Genomic DNA, 7416 nt, shown 5'->3' on the forward strand with positions numbered 1-7416 from the left:
GACACATTCTACGGGCCCCGTATCATCAATACTCATTTTTCAAAGTTGAAATTTGGCATATTTCACATTTTTATAACATTCTACATTGCTCTTGTCACCCAAAAATGCATTCAACATGATATTAATGTAACAATAAACATTTATTGAACGACGATTAAGATTAACAATAAAATCGTGGTTTTAGGGCATTTCGCCATACTATTCATCAAGGCTGTCGTGTTTTAAACACCAACGCACTGATTTTTCAAAAGTCTTCCATGATTAACAGATAAAAGTATGTAGATTTTTTAGCATACAAAAAGTTTTAATTGTAATACTTTACAACTCTGAGGTATGGCTGGTCAAAGTATAGGTTTTTTAAGCGTTGTAACGTCACGGAAAAGCAACCTTTATGAAATTTATTCAAATTCGTTACAAGTTTCAAATTTGAAATTTTGTATGGTCTTTGTACTCCAGAATATCTTTCCAATGAGACTAAAAAAAAGTAAATCGGTTCACTGGCGCCTGAGTTTCACCTGGTTGAAGTTTGCGTTGTAACGTCACGAAAAAAAAGTTCGGTGGAAAAGAGCAAATTTCTCTGGCTTGGATGGCTCCTGCAGTGGGCACAGGTAGTTCTATATTCAAAACTATTTCTTCCGCGTTGTGTATGAGCCCTTTTCATTTATTCATTCAGTGTTATTCATAAATTGCGTACAATTAGGGGCCGTTCATAAACTAAGTAGACTCTTGAGTGACGGGGGATGTGATGTTTGGCCAAAATCTACGCTCTATACAAATTCCAAAAAATGTGTACATGACACATTCTACGGGCCCCGTATCATCAATACCAATTTTTCAAAGTTGAGTTATGGCATATTTGACATTTTTATCACATTCTACATTACTTTTGTCATCCAAAAATGTATTCGACATGATATTAGTGTTACGATAAATATAAATTGAATGACGATTAAGATTAACATTAAAATCGTGATTTTAAGTCTTTTAGGCACACTTTTCATCCAAACTATCGTATTTTAAACACCAACACACTGATTTTTCAAAAGTCTTCCATCATTTGTAGATAAATGTATGTAGATTTTTTAGCATAAAAAGATTTTTAATCGGAAGACTTTACAACTCTGAAATATGGCTGATCATAGTATGGGTTTTTATTGCGTTGTAACGTCACGAAAAATCAACATGTTTAAATTTTATTCAAATACGGAAAACGTTACAAATATGAGATTTTGCATGCTCTTTGTACTCGAAAAGACCTTTCAAATGAGATTAAAAAAAAAGAAAATCGGTTCACGGAAGCCTGAGTTTCACCTGGTTGAAGTTTGCGTTGTAACGTCACGAAAAAAAGTTCTGTGGAAAAGACCAAATCTTTCTGGCTTGGACGGCTTCTGAATTGGACAAACGTAGTTCTATATTCAAAACAGTTTCGTTCTCGTTGTGTATGAGCTCTTTTTCGAGATACCGTTTATAAATTGCGTACCATTGCCGGTTAATAAACTACGTAGACTTTTGAAGGACGGGGAGATGGTGTTTGGCCAAAATCTACTATGTAATTGTACTGCGCTATTGTAAATTTTTTTAATCGTAATCTAGTACCACTCAAACCGAAAATTTCTGTGATATGAGTGGCCAACAGACGAAACACTGACGAAATTACAAAGTTATTAAGTTGGTCAAAGACTTACAGTTGATGGATAGTTTGAGAGAGAACTTACAAATTTTAAATTTCATACATCTCAGGAACCCTTTTACATAGAAATACGATTTCTTCGGCAAAGTTGTTTGGTAAGTAATGGACTTGCAGTTGATTTACCAATAGATGCGAGATTTTGCCACTAGAAGACGTTAGTTTCCATTTTGCAAAAGCAGGCAAGGGATTAGAATTTCTTGAAAAGTATTCTACAAGCTGGAACTTTTTTCACTTAGGACATATTGTATTCAAATCAAATTGTAATCAAAGATCAATATATAATTCTTAACTTTTAAAATTTTATTTGATTTGATTCACTTATTCCTTAGATATAAGACACAGTCAAAAATATTATTGTGCTTAAAGCGCTCCATCTTTGTGTAGAGCTAACCAATCAAGTCCAAAATTGTAGATATTACAGATAACAAGATGAGGAACTATCAGTCAAAATTTAAGAATTTTTGATATATTTTATAAAAAGTTTCGGCTTGTTGAATGTGTTTTGGGTAATTAATAAAATTGGCATGCTTTTGAAAACTGAAACCACCACTGTGTGGCAGAAATTAATAACATACGGCTATTAAACTGAAAGTCTAGTGATCTACCGAACAACTTTAATAAAGCAACCATCTTTCCAATTAATCACGATCCTGAGATAAGTAAAACTAAAAATGCGTATGCCCTCTAGCGCCTCCTAGTGGAAGGATTTGAAATCATACGGCCAATCAATTGAAAGTTATTGACCAGCCAAACAATTTTGTCGAGGACACCAACTGTGTAAATTTTAGGATCTTGAAATATATGGGATGGATATTACGTCAGTGTTACATCTATTTTTGATATAACAAGAATCACCGACAAACAGACGTAACACCTACGAAATTGAAACTCATATGTATCTCGGGACTCTAATTACTTAGACTTTAGACTTTTAGAATGTTGATGTCTTTGGAAAAGTTGTTTATCTTGTCCAGAATTTTCAGTTTAAACGCCGTTTGGTTCAAGTTTCTAACTGACTAGTGGTAGTTGAAATTTTGAAAAATAGTGCACTTTATATTTATTAAAAAAATATTCAACATGTTGTAACTTCTTATAAAGTGCCCAAAGATTTAGCCAAAAAATAGTTTCTCAACTAATCAAAATTTGTTGAAAACTTTTTGAGAAATTCTAAATAATTGTAAACTTTTGATAAGCGTCTCCCAGTATGTCTGAAACTCACATCCAATAGTAAATCAGCTGTAAATTTTTGACTTATTAAACAATTTTACCGATGACACTAACTCTCTAAGTAATTATGACTCTGACATATATAGGATGGTTTTTTTTTTGTCAGAATTAGGTCTATTTGTCTCTGTAATTACAGAAATTGATGCCCCTAACTGGTATGCAGATCCTCAGGTATGTCTTTGGTTCAATAACTGCTCGCACATCTTAAAGTGTTTTTAATTGAATCAATGACATTGCATAAGTTATTGAAAAAATGTTTAACTCGACGGCGTGATTAGTTGTATGCTGCAAAATCTAAATATCTGGCGGTGCGAAGTAATGGATATCAACGGTTTAGTCTTTGGGACAAAATTAGATGAATATGGGTGGTACTAGGCCGAAGATGGGTACCATTAACCTTCATGATGGAGTTTTCATACTGCTGATAGCAATAACTTAGCCCTCCGAGCCATTTATCACAAAACGGATTTTTAATAGAATAAAGTTGCTCTTGGAGCAATAAAAATAATGCAATAATATATTCACAAATTCGGGCAATTTTGTCTAATTATTCTGATTAAAAAATGATGTGCATTTTCGTGACGTTACAACGCGAGCAGAACCCTGTTTGAAACTGAACGTTGTAACGTCACGAAATGTAAAAGTCGATTATCCAAAAAACGAATCCGAAATGTAAATGTTTTATTTCACTGCATTGAAGAACAAACCAATAAATTTCAATGGTGGCAGAAATTTTCAGTTTAAAATACAAATCCGAGAAAATTTTTCAAAATGTTGGTTGCGCGGTAGAGGGGGTCGAATTCTAGCGCGTTGTAACGTCACGCTACTAATACGCATTTTAAACAAATTTTTCTAATGAAAACTAAATGTTAAACAGGTCAAACATATCGGAAATTTTACAAGGAATCTAAATATGATAAAATATTTTGCGGTTTACAGTCGTTTTTATGAATTAAAGTACAAAATCTGACTACGGATGCGTAGACACGTTGTAACATCACGGTAGAATGTGCCTTATCTCGACGGCGTGATGAGTTATATGCTGAAAAATTTAAATATCTGGCGGTGAAATATAACGGATCTCAGCGCGCTAGTCTTTGGAACAAAACTAGAAGAATATGGGTGATACTAAACCAAAGATGGGTGCCGGTGTCATTAACCTTCATGAAGGAGTATTCATACTATCGATAGCAATAACTTGGCCCTCCGAGCCATTTATCACAAAACGGATTTTCAATAGAATAAAGTTCCCCTTGAAGCAGTGAAGATAATGCAATGATATATTCACAAATTCGGGTAAATTTGGCTGATTTTTCTGATTCTAACATGATGTGCATTTTCGTGACGTTACAACGCGAGCAGAACCCTGTTTGAAACTGAACGTGCGTTGTAACGTCACGAAATGTAAAAGTCGATCATTCAAAAACAAATCCGAAATTTAAATGTTTTATTCCATTGAATTGAAGAACAAACCAATAAATTTCAATGGTGGAAAAAAAATTCAGAATAACATAAAAATCCGAGCAGATTTTTTAAGATGTTGGTAGCGCGTTAGAGAGGGTCGGATTCTAGCGCGTTGTAACGTCACGCTACAAATACGCATTTTAAACACGTTTTTCTAATGAAAACTAAATGTTCAATAGGTCAAATATATCAGAAATTTTACAAGGAATCCGAAAAATATTTCGCGGTTTACGCTCGTTTTCATGAGTTATAGAGGAAAATCTGACTACGAATGCGTCAAAACGTTGTAACGTCACGGTAGAATGTGTCACATTGTAATTATACTGCGATCTTGTAAAAAAATAAATCGTAATCAAATGCCACTCAAACCGATAATTTCCATGACATCAGAACCAAACAGACGAAACACTGACAAAATTACCATCTCATATACCTCAGAGTATTGATAATTTCGAAAGTTGGTGTTTTCAGCAAAGTTGTTAGGTTGGTCATGGCACAAATTTCCCAAATGGAGGAGGATGTGCTTTTGGAGCCGACCTATTGGTTGGTCAAAGACTTACAGTTGATGGATAGTTTGGTTTAAAGTTCCATCAAAAAGTGGCGCTAGAGAACTTACAAATTTTAAGTTTCATATAACTCAAGACCCTGATTTATTAGAAAGATGATTTCTTCGGCAAAATTGTTTGGTAAGTCAAGGACTTGCAGTGGATTTTCCATTAGATGCGAGATTTCACTACTAGAAGGCGCTAGTTTGCATGTTGCGAAAGTTGGCAAATTATTATAATTTCTCAAAAAGTATTCTACAAGCTGGAACTTTTTTTACTTGGTCCCAAGATTAAAGAGTCAATAGAACGACAGTCAAAAAAGATGTATTCTACTTGAAGCGCTCCATCTTCGTGTAGAGCTAACAAATCAAGTCTACATTTGTAGCAATTACAGGTAATAAGCTGAGAAACTATCAGTCAATTTGAGAATTTTTAATAATTTTTTTACAGAATTACGGCTTGTTGAATGTTTTCAAGATAATTAATAAAATTGGAATGTTATTGAAAATTTGCAACTTGCGCCACGGTGCGGCAGAAATTAAAACCAAACGGCTATTTAACTGAAAGTTCTTGATCTACCATGATCCTGAGGTTAACGAAACTGTATGCCCTCTAGAGCCTCTTAGTAGAAGGATTTGACATCATTCGGCGCATAAATTGAAAGTTCTTGACCAGCCAAACAACTTTGTCGAGGACAGCAACTGCTTAAATAATAAGGATCTTGAAATATACAGGGATGGAAATTATGTCAGTGTTACGTCTATCTTTGATATCACAATAATCACCGATTCATATATATCAGGTCCTTGAATACTTAGGAAGTTGTTTAACTTTCCAAAGATTTTCAGTTTAAAAGTCGTTTGGTTTAATGTTCTATTTGCCCAGTGGTAGTTGACATCTTGAAAAATCATGCACATTATATTTATTCAGAAAATAAAAGTTGTAACTATTTAAAAATGTCCAAAAATTTTCAAATTTTGACTGCTAGTCAGAACTTGTAGGAAATTTTTAGAGAAATTCTAATCATTTGCAAATTATTTTAAACTTTTATTTAGCATCGCGAAATCTCACGTCCAATGGTTGTGACTTATCAAACAACTTTGCCAAAGACACCAACTCTCTAAGTAATTAAGATTGCTTTTATCACTGTTAGGTCTATTTATCTCTGAGATCACAGAAGTTGGTTTAAGGGTCCTAATTGGTATGCAGATCCGCTGGTATGCCTTTGGTTCAATAAATTATTGCACACTTCTTAAAGCGTTTTTACTTGGATTGATGGCATTGCATAGATTATTGAAGAAATGTTTATCGCGACGGCGTGATGGGTTCTATGCTGAAAAATCTAAATATCTGGCGGCGCGAAGTAATGGATCTCAGCGGTCTAGTCTTTGGGATAAAATTAGAAGATTATAGTTGGTACTAAGCCGAAGATGGGTGCCGATGTCATTAACCTTCATCAGTTGACAAACGTTCTTCGTGCGCGACACAAGTCCTTTTCGTACAGCTCTACGTCTTTTAATAAGTCCGTTGTTCCTGTTGTGTTGGAATTTGCAGCCATTGCAGGATGTCGACGCACAGGAAAAACACACTCGTCGTTGACTTTAGTGTCCTGCCACGACGACCCAAACTAGACCAGATTGAGGAATTCCTCAAGGACGACGTTAAAATCGACCTGGCCGACGTCAAGAACATCCAAATACACAATATCAAAAACTGTGTGTATATTGAGATGACTGACGCTGGCGTTGCACCAGTTATATCCATTGAAAATGATGTATGGAAAAATTTCTTCCCTGGGATTCTAAACGGCGTCAGAATTGTTCGCATGAGACTGGAGAAGACGCTATCGTCTCGCATTGTGGTTAACGGAGAAAGCACGTACGTTACGTACCCAAAAATAAACGCACAATCATCAAGCAAGCCAACACTACTATCAAGCTCTGCTGAGGAGCAAAATCGCATTGGTGATAAACAATGCAAAATTGTTGATCACCCATCGATTGCGACTTGCACCGACACAAGTGACGATGACAACGACGACGACGGCGGCGGCGGTGAAGGTGATGATAATAGAAACAACGATACCGATGAGCGCGAAACTGAAACCGTTGAAACTGAAGGGGAGCCGGAGACTGCGAAGAGACGGTTGTCAACTGAAACGGAAAATGGAAGAAGAGAAGAGAGCGTAGCAAAACGATCATGCAACGAGGAAGCACAAAAAGCTGAATTGGGATGGACGGTTTATCAAACTAGATCGAAGAAGAAGCAAGCCATGTAAATTGAATAATATTGCATTTTATCGACACGAATGCACCATAACGGTGTAAAGTGTCGTAAATGAATAAAACAACAACAACAATTAACCTTCATGAAGGAATATTCATACTACTGATAGCAATAACTTGGCCCTCCAAGCCATTTATCACAAAACGGATTTTCAATTGAATAAAGTTCCCCTTGAAGCAGTGAAGATAATGCAATAATATATTC

Source organism: Aedes albopictus, chromosome 2, assembly GCF_035046485.1.
Source record: "Aedes albopictus strain Foshan chromosome 2, AalbF5, whole genome shotgun sequence".
Taxonomy (NCBI): Eukaryota; Metazoa; Arthropoda; class Insecta; order Diptera; family Culicidae; genus Aedes; species Aedes albopictus.